The sequence below is a fragment of the Leiobunum rupestre genome, chromosome 3 (genome assembly GCF_980474605.1).
Source record: "Leiobunum rupestre chromosome 3, qqLeiRupe1.1.hap1, whole genome shotgun sequence".
Taxonomy (NCBI): Eukaryota; Metazoa; Arthropoda; class Arachnida; order Opiliones; family Sclerosomatidae; genus Leiobunum; species Leiobunum rupestre.
In genome coordinates, this window is record NC_143386.1 from 30,123,777 (window position 1) to 30,135,958 (window position 12,182).

Below are 12,182 nucleotides of genomic sequence, written 5' to 3' on the forward strand. Positions count from 1 at the left end.
ACTGAAATATTTTTTTCAAAATTAGTTAAATTAAATTAATCATTTGTTAAAAGTTAGTGGAAATGTCCACCCATTTAAAGAGTGACCAAATATTCTTTGATGTTACTCTCGTTTGAGTAAATGTGTTAAATCGTTTAACAAAATTTGAAAATCTAGTATTAGTTTGTCAGATAATTTTATTGTTACTTAACACGCATCTCACATTCTTTAATTATAACATGAAATTCAAAAGTTTTCGGTTTTATTTTAGAGCCTGTGTTGCATTGAGTTGGGAATAAATAGAGGTACAACTAAATCTGGCTGGCGCGGGACCAATTTCGTTCAATAAGGAGACTCTATCAACTTTATCGATCTACCGTGGCGGCATCTGTCTCTAGTGGTGGCAACTATATTGCAATTGAATTTTTTCGCGAATCTGATGCGAAATTGAAATGTATGTTTTCTCGTAACAAACAAACCTTTGAAGTTGTTTAAAAATAATTTTATTCTGTCAACACGATCCTTTTTAACTCAAGTTACGGTGAGTTTGCTAATAATTATTAATTTTTAGCCATATAACTTTATAAAATATAGATGGCGCTACCACCTAATTATAAAAATGAATTTCGTACAGTCTTATCAGAACAGTTCTCGCGTAACCATGGCAACCGAAATCGTAATTGTAATTCTAGCAGTATTATTGCCAATTCAATACTGTGTTGCGTATTACCACCCTAAAATTGCTCAAATAGAACTCTTGTAAATTGACGCGTAAATTTCGTTTAAGTGTTCAGTACATCAATTCTAAGCTTTGTTTTTAAAACGCAGAAGGTAATTAAGTTTTCTAAGTGACGGGGTTTTGCAGAACAGGAAACGAATTTATTTTCCTATTCAAATTCGAAGACTGTAACAAACTTATAATTTTCGTCTGTTCATAAGATAATAAACGAAGTTACAATACACCTTACCTACTGAAGTAACTTACCATAGGGGCTCGCATTAGGCAGCGAAGGAACTTGCCCGTGGGCTTAGGTATTCTCGCGGTTTCGAGTCTACTGTAAAAACCGTAATGATAGGGTGTGGTGCCTCATTTCTAAAACTATTATACATTATAGTTAGATTTTTTTTCTACCGTACTGGGTAAAAAGGGTTCAGTTTTTTTTTCACGTTTCACTGAAATACCAGCAGTAGGCCTGTAGGGCAGCGTCTATCGCTTTAACCTTGAAAGTTTAACAGCAATTTTCACTGAATTTCAACTTGAACTTCGCGTTTGTATACCCGATGATATATTGGCGTGGTTTTTCGTCTCCTCCATTGAAAACGCGCTATCTCCACTTTTGATTCAAGTGGATTTTAGAGTCACGGTTGTTCTAGCGTCTTTAATTACAATTTTCACGATTTATCTCCCCCCTCAGGCTGCTTCATATTATTTTAATTATACTCGTATTATTAAAAAATAGGGTTCATTCGCAGTCTTAAGTATGTTTAAGAATATTTTAAAGAATGGTATATAAAAAGTAAATTAACAATTGGATAAATGATAGATAGGGTTTCTTTGAATCTATATATGATGCTTACGGTTAGGTTCTACACTATGATGTTGGAAATTCACCATTTAAATGTTAATTTAATTAATAATAAATAGGGTTTAGTTTAAATCTATGCTACAACTGTAAGATACTATTCTTTGATGTTAACTACACGACGAAGACCCTTATTACCAATTCTTAAAGGGAATATAACCTGCAAAGCTATCTTTATGGAAGACCCCTTCAATTTTTTTAAATGTCCCTGTACAGTGGCGCCAAACATTTTTAAAGCCAAAGGCAAGAGCGGCCAGAGCTGCAAGCGTTGGTGTTCCACACCAAATACCTGAGGTTATATTCCCTTTAATTGTTTTATACGAAGTTTTAGGTTTTATATTTAGAATAATACTACATTTTCCTCTTCGCCACACAATGATGAAGCTTATTGTTCAATTTCAAACGAAAAATAAATAATAATAATACAATAATAATCAGCACCACCTTAGGCCTAAGTAAATAAAGTTATATCAATTGTATGGGTATCAATTCACCTTATATTTAAAAAAAAATAATATTTAATTTATATTTGAGTAAATAGAACAAATAAAATATTTTTTAAATTTTATTCCATTTGTATATCGTGAAAAAATACAGATGAAAGAGTATATGTTGATAGATTTTCTGGAGTTAATCGACGAAGTTAAAGTTTTTTCGAGTTGCCATTTTGAAAAAGTAAATTAATTCAAAGATAACCTGTAAATTATAGAAAAAAAAGTAATTTAATTTTTAAAGATGACTTGTAAAATCACTCCTTAAAGGAAAAAACCAAGTAACTCTAGTTACGTGGTTTTTTATTTCATTATATCAGTATAATATCGGTATCGGTAAATATCAGTTATCGGTAAATATCTTACAGAATGATCCAGATGGTGCTGTCAATCAATGTCCGTTGTCCAGTTTAAAGAAGTCGAAGACCGCCAAGACCAAGATGGTGGGAGTAAGCGTATGGGTAGGCGGCGTAGTTCAAACCCAAGGGGGCAGCCAAGTGGGTGGTGGCCAGTGGGGCGACCAATCCGTGGCTCAACAGTGGAGCGCTGTAGCTGACGACAGCTCCTCCGTAAGCAACAGCGGCCAAAGCCAAGAAAACGAGAGCAAACTAATACGTGAAATTAAATTAATTAATTGATATACAATATAATAGAATAGCAATACAATGTTAATACTAATTTTATTCATTATTAATTTTAAATTTTAACAGTCGTATATTTTTATGTATGATTAATTAAAAGAACGTTGCCGATTTAAACCACTAGGAGGAGCCGAGTTTTAAAATAGTTATTCAGATCAACGCGATTGGCTTATTTGAATCTTTGTCTCCCTCTGTTTCACTACAAAAAAAATCGAAATTGCACTAGCGCCATCTATAGATTCGTTTCTGAACCAAATAATCAATCGAAATATTTGAGAATTTACAGAGCTTTGTTATTTAATAGTTCCGCACTGAATCTAGAGATGGCGCCACTCTTGCAGCTGTCCGGCGTTTATTACTTGGTCAAAGTGTGATCGCCCAATACAAATGGTATTATCTTTCGCATTATCATGTATTTATTATATATTACAGATTCTAAATAAGCGATTCAGTTAGTCAATTGATACTTGATTTTCAAAGAACTTTCTAATATTTCTAGTCATTTCTTATAAAATTTGCATAATTTGGAAAGCCTACATCTACGATATGTACACCTGATTATTTAAGAATCTACCCCGTCGAATTTATGCAGTCATATCAATTCGTAATTTAAACTTACACTAAATTTCTTAACTGGGTGTTTGGTTAAAAACATTCGTAGCTATACTCACCATAGCCTTCATGGTTGAAAATAGCGTTAATTGTCGTTCTGCAGACGAAAATGAACTACCTGTTGGTGCGGCAGTAGCCTCATATTTATACCCCTTTGCAAGAGAGCCATCCTTTGAGTTTTCGGGTAATAATCGGCAGTCCTGTCAGTTGTAATAGTCAATGGTCGAATCCGCCTTTTAGCTCAAAAATATGCCAAAGCTCTGGGTGGGGTTACGAGTCCTTGGAATGTGCTCTCACAATATAATAACCGTTTACAAAAAAATATCTAGTAATATCCTAAGATCTTAAGTTCTTAACATAATTGTAGATATTTTGGTAGTTTCATACCTTCACGAAACTAGATACAAAATTTTGATGGTTTTTAATGATACAACTAACTTATTCATTTCACAGTTTTATGAAAATGTTTAATGAGATGAGATATATCTTTGGACAGTTTACGGGTATTGTTGAGGGTAATAAACGATGTATTGTGGTTCGGATTTTGTAGATAAATATAGGAGGTTAAGTAGACGATGTTACGAATGGGAACGCCTAGGTTTTTGACAATTTCATCAAACATCTAGAGGGTGTTGCTTAACGTAATCTTCCGTTCGTATTACCATAAGTAATAAACTAACAATAATGGTATTAGCCTAAAAAAATGAATACAAATAAAAATAAAATAAAATGAAATATAATGAAATTAACTAAAATTAAAATTAAAATTAAAATTAAAATTAAAATTAAAATTAAAATTAAAATTAAAATTAAAATTAAAATTAAAATTAAAATTAAAATTAAAATTAAAATTAAAATTAAAATTAAAATTAAAATTAAAATTAAAATTAAAATTAAAATTAAAATTAAAATTAAAATTAAAATTAAAATTAAAATTAAAATTAAAATTAAAATTAAAATTAAAATTAAAATTAAAATTAAAATTAAAATTAAAATTAAAATTAAAATTAAAATTAAAATTAAAATTAAAATTAAAATTAAAATTAAAATTAAAATTAAAATTAAAATTAAAATTAAAATTAAAATTAAAATTAAAATTAAAATTAAAATTAAAATTAAAATTAAAATTAAAATTAAAATTAAAATTAAAATTAAAATTAAAATTAAAATTAAAATTAAAATTAAAATTAAAATTAAAATTAAAATTAAAATTAAAATTAAAATTAAAATTAAAATTAAAATTAAAATTAAAATTAAAATTAAAATTAAAATTAAAATTAAAATTAAAATTAAAATTAAAATTAAAATTAAAATTAAAATTAAAATTAAAATTAAAATTAAAATTAAAATTAAAATTAAAATTAAAATTAAAATTAAAATTAAAATTAAAATTAAAATTAAAATTAAAATTAAAATTAAAATTAAAATTAAAATTAAAATTAAAATTAAAATTAAAATTAAAATTAAAATTAAAATTAAAATTAAAATTAAAATTAAAATTAAAATTAAAATTAAAATTAAAATTAAAATTAAAATTAAAATTAAAATTAAAATTAAAATTAAAATTAAAATTAAAATTAAAATTAAAATTAAAATTAAAATTAAAATTAAAATTAAAATTAAAATTAAAATTAAAATTAAAATTAAAATTAAAATTAAAATTAAAATTAAAATTAAAATTAAAATTAAAATTAAAATTAAAATTAAAATTAAAATTAAAATTAAAATTAAAATTAAAATTAAAATTAAAATTAAAATTAAAATTAAAATTAAAATTAAAATTAAAATTAAAATTAAAATTAAAATTATATTATTATTATAATTATTATTATATAATTATAATAATATTTGTGATACAATATAGACTTGTGTTTTCCTGCTAAGACCAGTCTAGTTGTACCTTTTGCTAAGACTGAATAGAACAAGTTGGAATAACAGATAATAATAAAAAAATATAATAAAATTAAAAGTTTAATTACAGGAATGTTTTTCTTTATTTCAGTAATTACTGTGGTGCCATCTATGGTTTATTTTCAAAAGCAGAAACTAATTAGAAAAGGGGATTACATACAAAGCACTTCACTTTTTCGATAATAGATGGCGCGTCGGTCACTGTATTTACTTAAGTAGTGTACTAAAGTTATTTTAAATCAATTAATCTTTCTTTATTTTCAATATTTCTGAATTGATGGTAGTTATTTATTTCTTTTAAATTATCTGTTTAAGTTTCGTTAAGAAATATTGGTTATTAATTTAATTTACAAAAAACCGCGTGTCATTACGATTAGCAACGGCAAACGTGGCGCCATCTTAATATTCATTGTTCAACTATCAGTTAACCAAGCTAACAGAAATCAACCCCGTGAAAGTTGATGGGAATCCAGAAACTGTCATTTGTTAAATGTTGGTTTATCAATGAATTAATGTAATGTAATTTACAAAATTTCGTCTTTTCTGACACTAATTTACAGTAGGATTAATTTATTTTATGTTCTTACAATCCGCAGAAAATATGATCTGCTATTCCCCACCGGATTTGATTTTTTTAGGACCGTAGTAAAAAAATACATTATTTGCGTTATTTAATTAAATTTGATTAATTATTTTAAACGTTAGCAGATTTTAATGCTTATTTCTTACCCTTAGGGAAAAAATGCACCTTATACCAAGAAAATAAATAAAGGTTATATTTTTTACGAAATTTTTTTCATATAATTTTGGGGAAAAGTTATAAAGTAGAATTTTCAGAGTCACTCGAAAAGCAATGTAATAAATAATGTATAATATATAATATTATATATATACTATATAATATTAATATAATATATAATGTATAATATTAATATAATATATATTGTATAATATTAATATAATATATATTGTATAATATTTAAAATATAATATAAAATATATAATATATAATACATAATAGATAATAAATAATAAATAATAAATAATAAATAATAAATAATAAATAATATATAATATATAATATATTATATATAATATATAATATATAATAGATAATATATAATATATAATATATAATATATAATTATAATATATAATATATAATATATAATATGTATTATATATCTTCAAAACTTATACCACAAAAGTGTTTGTGTAAAGTTTTCCCTGATAAAACGAATGTTTGGCGAAAAATGTCGCGTTGTGTCCATGAAATGGACCTCGCTGAACAAACTTGGGAAATAAATACTATGATATTAATAATCTCAATTTTCATTTCCCCTCTTGTAAAATAATAGTTAATTTTCCATGGAAAATCTTTAAACTTCCTTTAAGCATTGTAAAGAACACTCTTTCAATAGGCCTAAGAAAGGTAATCGAAAAATCGGCGGAAAAAAAACTAAAAATAAACTTTAAACTTTGTTTAATGCTATTACTTTACTTTAAGCGAATTCGTGATCTGTTGGCGCGTTACAAATCAACTGTAAATATGTTTATCCGATTGGTTATCAGATAATCGTATTTTGTAAAATACAACTTCAGATCAACAGATTAGCGCTTATCTGACAACCTTTTGTCATTCGATTGTTACCCCTTTCGCAAATAGCTTTTTCAATCCACGTAGCTACATTTAAATCGCCAAGAATTTAAATGCGGAATAGTATTGCCATTTGAACATTTGAAGAAAAGCGCCATCTACCAAACGATACACGAACTAAGTTCAAGTGACGAATAAATTATTCATAAACTTTACATAATTAATATTCAATTTTGTATATCCGTTTTATTATCACATTGGGTTTCACGTGAGCTGCTTCTGATATGTTTCGACTAAAATGTGAAGACGTTGTTCACCTAGTAATATCGATTTCGCTGTCTGTCTGATCAATATGATCTATAAAACCGTTTAATTTTAGGGAAAAAGTTGTGAATGTACGTCATTTTTTGATAAATTTTCCAACCATTGGGGTTTTGGTAAAATAGTGTTTTTGGAGATAAAACTATGGTATGAATAACCGAATTTGTTCAGTGCAATTTTCATTAACCCCCTAAAAAAACTTAAACTTGGCAAACCAACTCAAAACAATACAAATTGACAGTTTTTAAATAAATTGTTGTTCTATTTTGATAAACAGATAATAACTCAAAATATCTTTGGATTACATTTCCGATTCATAAACTTATAATTATTTCATAAAAATTATTTAACATTGGCGTTTTAAGTCACATTTAAGCATTCGTTCTAGATATTTACAGCACCTAAGATTCGGTGTTTATTTTATTTATTACAGTTTAAACACTTGCGAAAACGTAACAACTATTATTTTGTAATTTGCTTACTAATACTTATAGACGGTACAACTTTTTTATTTAGTTTCCTTTTAATTTGGCCTCGAAGGTCGTCTTTGAATAATGACAGGGTTGGTAACAGGGTAATAATTTTCAATCTGTGAGCCACTGCTTAACCTTGATTTTTAACGTATCCAATAAAATTACCTTTTTTTTATTTCAACTTGTAACGGTAGTTTGTTTTTATTCGGACCCTCCCTTATTTTTTATAACATGGATTTTTTGTTAATCGAAATGAAACGCATCGGTCTTGAAGATCAAGGTCGACACTGAACCCCGAAAAGGTTTGGGCGTCGACTATTCTTGTTGCGCGAGCGCCTTAAATGGTCTGGAAAGAAAGACGTTGAATGTTAATATGGCAGCTTGGAGCACTTTCGGAATTGATTCGCGTCCATTGCGATAAACCAAATGAAGTTTTTATTTAAATATTATATCAGTTCAGAAAGAGTTAGGAAAATTGAATTACTTTAAACTAGTGTTGTTAATTTTCCGGAAAAATAAAATGCGGAAAAATTTCCACAAGATATTCCGCAAATCGGAAAAATAAAAAAAATAAACATAAATTACTTTTTAAGCATTTTTATGTTTTGAACTTTTTATCGATATAAAATGTCTAATAACAGTAAACATACTACAAAACATTAATAGTGTTACATTGTTAATCAGTTTAAACTAGTCTAGAGGTTTAGTTTTACTTTCAGATTCGAAAAAATTAGGCGAAAATACCGCTTTATCTAAATTTGCAAACAATACATTAGACTAATCATGGAATGAAAACTTTTTTTATTTATTTTTCTGAAAAATACGGAAAATTTTCCAGAAAAAAGTCCTCGGTCTTTTTCGGCGGAAAATTTTCCGTAAAATGACAACACTACTTTAAACGTAACTTTAGAAATGAACTTTTACTTTTTCGGTACGTAGAGTGCCACCTACTAAAGAAACGGCGAGATAAAATGGAAATCATACGTATATCATGAAAATATTTAATTCAACTAAGGGATAATGACTACATGTATGCTGAGAAGATTCTTAACGTTGCTCGAAGAATTAGCTCCTTCCCCCCAGACAAAATTAAATCATTGGTTCCCTGGTGACGTTTTTATTTATCTCTTTCGTTCTGACGAAGAGTTAGAACATCATCAAATCGAGACTCTCAACATAGTCACTCTGGTCGTATTCCCATGGTAAAATTAACTTTTTTCGATTTAGGCAGCTCTAGCCTAAATCCCAAAAAGTTCATTGTGACAACCACAATCCTTAATTAAATTGAATAAACTGTTCATAAACACTCCTGTAAACGTTTCTTTTGGAAACTCCCACTCCCCCAGATTCTAAGTAACTAAACTAGACATTTACTGACGCAACCATCATATTTCCAATAGTGCACTAATAAGGAGAGTACCCGAGGTGTGTTTTTTTTTGACATCCACACATCGGTGTCGACCCAAGGCCTTAGACACCAAACACAATAACTGATTAATCAGGGCGAGATATGTGTAACGGCCACGCCAACGGGGGGATACGTGGGGACAGGGGTGGGGACACCCGTGGCGGAAGTATTCCGACCACCCGTTGGGGGATTGGTGGTAGGCCTCACACGGCCATCCACAAACTCTGCCTCCCGGACGCCTGGGATTACAGGAGTGAGCCACTACTCCCGGCGTACCCGAGGTGTTTATTGCCGATTTTGTTCAAAGTCGGGCGTAATGTAGACCTATATGAGATATGAAATTTACCAAAAGGAGACTTTGCACTACCCATTCGTTTTGCTATAGCAACCGAAAATGTTTTTGATCACTTAAAACAATAAAATCTCCATTTAAAAAAGCATGGGATTTTCTCGGTTTCACAGGGTCCTAGCTACGAAAATTTTGAAAAATTTTGAAAATCACGAATTGTGTAATTTGGACCACATTTAGGTAAATTTCATCAAGTTTGGGTAAATTGAAACATTTTTAGGGTAAATTTGTAACAAATTTTGGGTAAATTGAAACATTTTTAGGGTAAATTTGTAACAAATTTTGGGTAAAATAAGGGAAAAATCTTATTTTGGTTGTAAGTGGTAAAAAACATTTTCGGTTGCCATGTCAAATCGAATGGGTAGTGCAACGTCTCCTTTTGGAAAATTTCATATCTCATATAGGTCCACATTACGGCCGACTTTGAACTAAATCGGCAATAAACACCTCGGGTACTCTCCTTGTAAGGCACTTCTCGCAGCATATATTTGCAAACACTAATTTTGACATGAACAGAATTGCTCCATATACCGCTTGACTATGGAATAAAAAATACTTTTAAGTGAAGAACCATTTTATTAACTCTGAGGCTTTAAGCGTTTAGAGTTACATTCGGCTTTGAGCTCCCAATGTTTAAGGGCCCTAATTTGCCCAAAACGTTATATTTAAAACGTTGTATACTGGCCAGAAGTCAATATCAGATTTTATTTAAATATGTTAAAAATTGATTCCATAAAATAATAGATCGCTTCGGAAAGTCAGTGAGTAAAAATTCCCTTCCCTCTATATTGTGAAGATTCATTTCCTCTACGTCATAGCGTCGTCTGCCCTTAAAGAGAATATGAACTAATAAAAAAAAGCATCTGCTAACTTTGTTTTAATCATTCATAATTGACCTTTTGAAATGAACAAACTTACGAACACAATAAAACAATCAAAGTGTGGGAAATAAGTTTTTGATCTCAATTACTTGAACAGTTAAGCCTCGACTTCATGACTCTCAGAGGTCAATATATATTTTATAAACATTGCGACGACACACTTCTCACAGTTGAAATTCATTTTATTCAATAAGCAATAATTTTGAAATTTCTAGTGTTTCTCTAACATCGTAAGTGTAGCCTATCAAAACACACATCAGAATTTTGACCCCAAAAATGATTACACGAACATCATCTACTACGTAACTATAGAACGCGTTAGTAAATATCATCAAGTGCTGAAAAAGGTAATTGATTCAATACGTATCACACATGTTTCTACTTTCTCTGTGTGCAATGACAAGACGTGTCACGAATCGCAACTCTACAAAACCGAAATAATCTGCTAAAACCTGATATTTTCCTCATCAAAAATGATTTGTTTGTGCAGTGAAATAATTACCGTATGGTACCTACGAGTTAATTGTAAAAACGAAGAAAGGGTTTAAGATCTTTTTCAAATTAGAATGCCTCTTCTTTAAACTTTACACATACATACATACTAAATAAATAGGAACTTGATTATGAAGTTCAGACATATGTCGCAAACTAACTTGGCGCTGCGTGTAACTGCCAGATAGCGACTGCTCGGAATCTCCTTCAACAGCTGGTTTTTAGCTCGGAGCAACAAACACAAGGAGAACGCAGCTAGCCTTTAAACACGCTAACGCAATGTTGTGTACAAATTTCATTGCACGAATCTTTAAGCTGAACGTTTTACGGAAAAGGGGAAGACAATTTCCGAATTTCCCCCGCTGTGTTTGTTGCTCATAGGTTCTCTGTTCCGGTCTATTGAAAATTGAAATACTTTCATATTGAAGACTGCCTATTACTTTCTTGAAATAATGAGAACGTACTGAATCGGAACAGAAAATTGACAATTATAAATACAGGCTTCGTTTCCGAAGATATTCATTTCGAAATGTGAAATCAAAAACGTTTTGTCACTGGTATTTATCGCCATCAACGAAGCTTGATAGTATTTCCACCTATTGTTTTCCTGTTAAAAACCGTGTGGAAAATCGTACTTCCATGGTTTTTTCCACCTCTAGTTGCAAAATTCCATAAAAAATAAATAATAAAAGCAGTATATTCTTCTATTCTATTCACTGTTCTTCTGGCCTTTTTTCATATCTCTTATTTGCAATGACCAAATTAGTCACTTAATAGATATATCAATGATTAATTTAGCATTAAAAGAGTTTTTTCCACTTTTTTCCATTTTTTTACGGTTTTTGCCAGTTTTTCATACACCTTGGTTTATACAAAACAATATAAATAGATAACTAATTATATCTCATGGATTTTGAAAATAGACCAGTTATGGACTTACTATATTTTGAAATATATTATTTTAACGTAGGCTACCTTAGCTATACTTTGAAAACCGACTATATGGGTGACGCTTCTCAAAATACCAATCAAATTATTAAAACCAAAAAATAAATAAGTTTGCAAGTCCTAATGTCAAAGTAACGCTAAGTTGTCTTTGTGAAAGTGTTTGGCCTGTTTAGCTAAGAATTTATTGAAAGGTCTATTCTGAAAGGGATACTAAACCCCGTCAGAGGGAAATAAAATTATATTTTAAATTAAGCCACTAATGAAGTAATGCCCAATTACCCCTTTATTTTCAGAAAATTTAATTTATAAATAGGCCTACCTAATTTTGGCCTATATATATTTACAAAATTCCAAGAAATTAAAATTTACCCAAAGACGATATTTATATACAACAAGTTAAACGGAATATTTTTTTATTTAACAAAAAAAAAGTTGCTGCTATTTTTTTACAACAACAACAACATTTAAATGACTATTTTGGATTTTGAGTTTCGCG

General features: G+C 28.9%; 1 long non-coding RNA gene across 1 annotated transcript; it reads right to left on the minus strand.

Annotated features, from left to right (window-relative positions):
- Positions 1 to 2,175: 2,175 nt before the first annotated feature.
- On the minus strand, positions 2,176 to 3,415 carry LOC149951426 (uncharacterized). The gene is made up of 3 exons (XR_016480095.1): positions 3,366 to 3,415; positions 2,420 to 2,661; positions 2,176 to 2,258 (listed from the first exon to the last, which is right to left on the minus strand). It is a non-coding gene; the product is annotated as an uncharacterized LOC149951426 (long non-coding RNA).
- Positions 3,416 to 12,182: the final 8,767 nt, after the last annotated feature.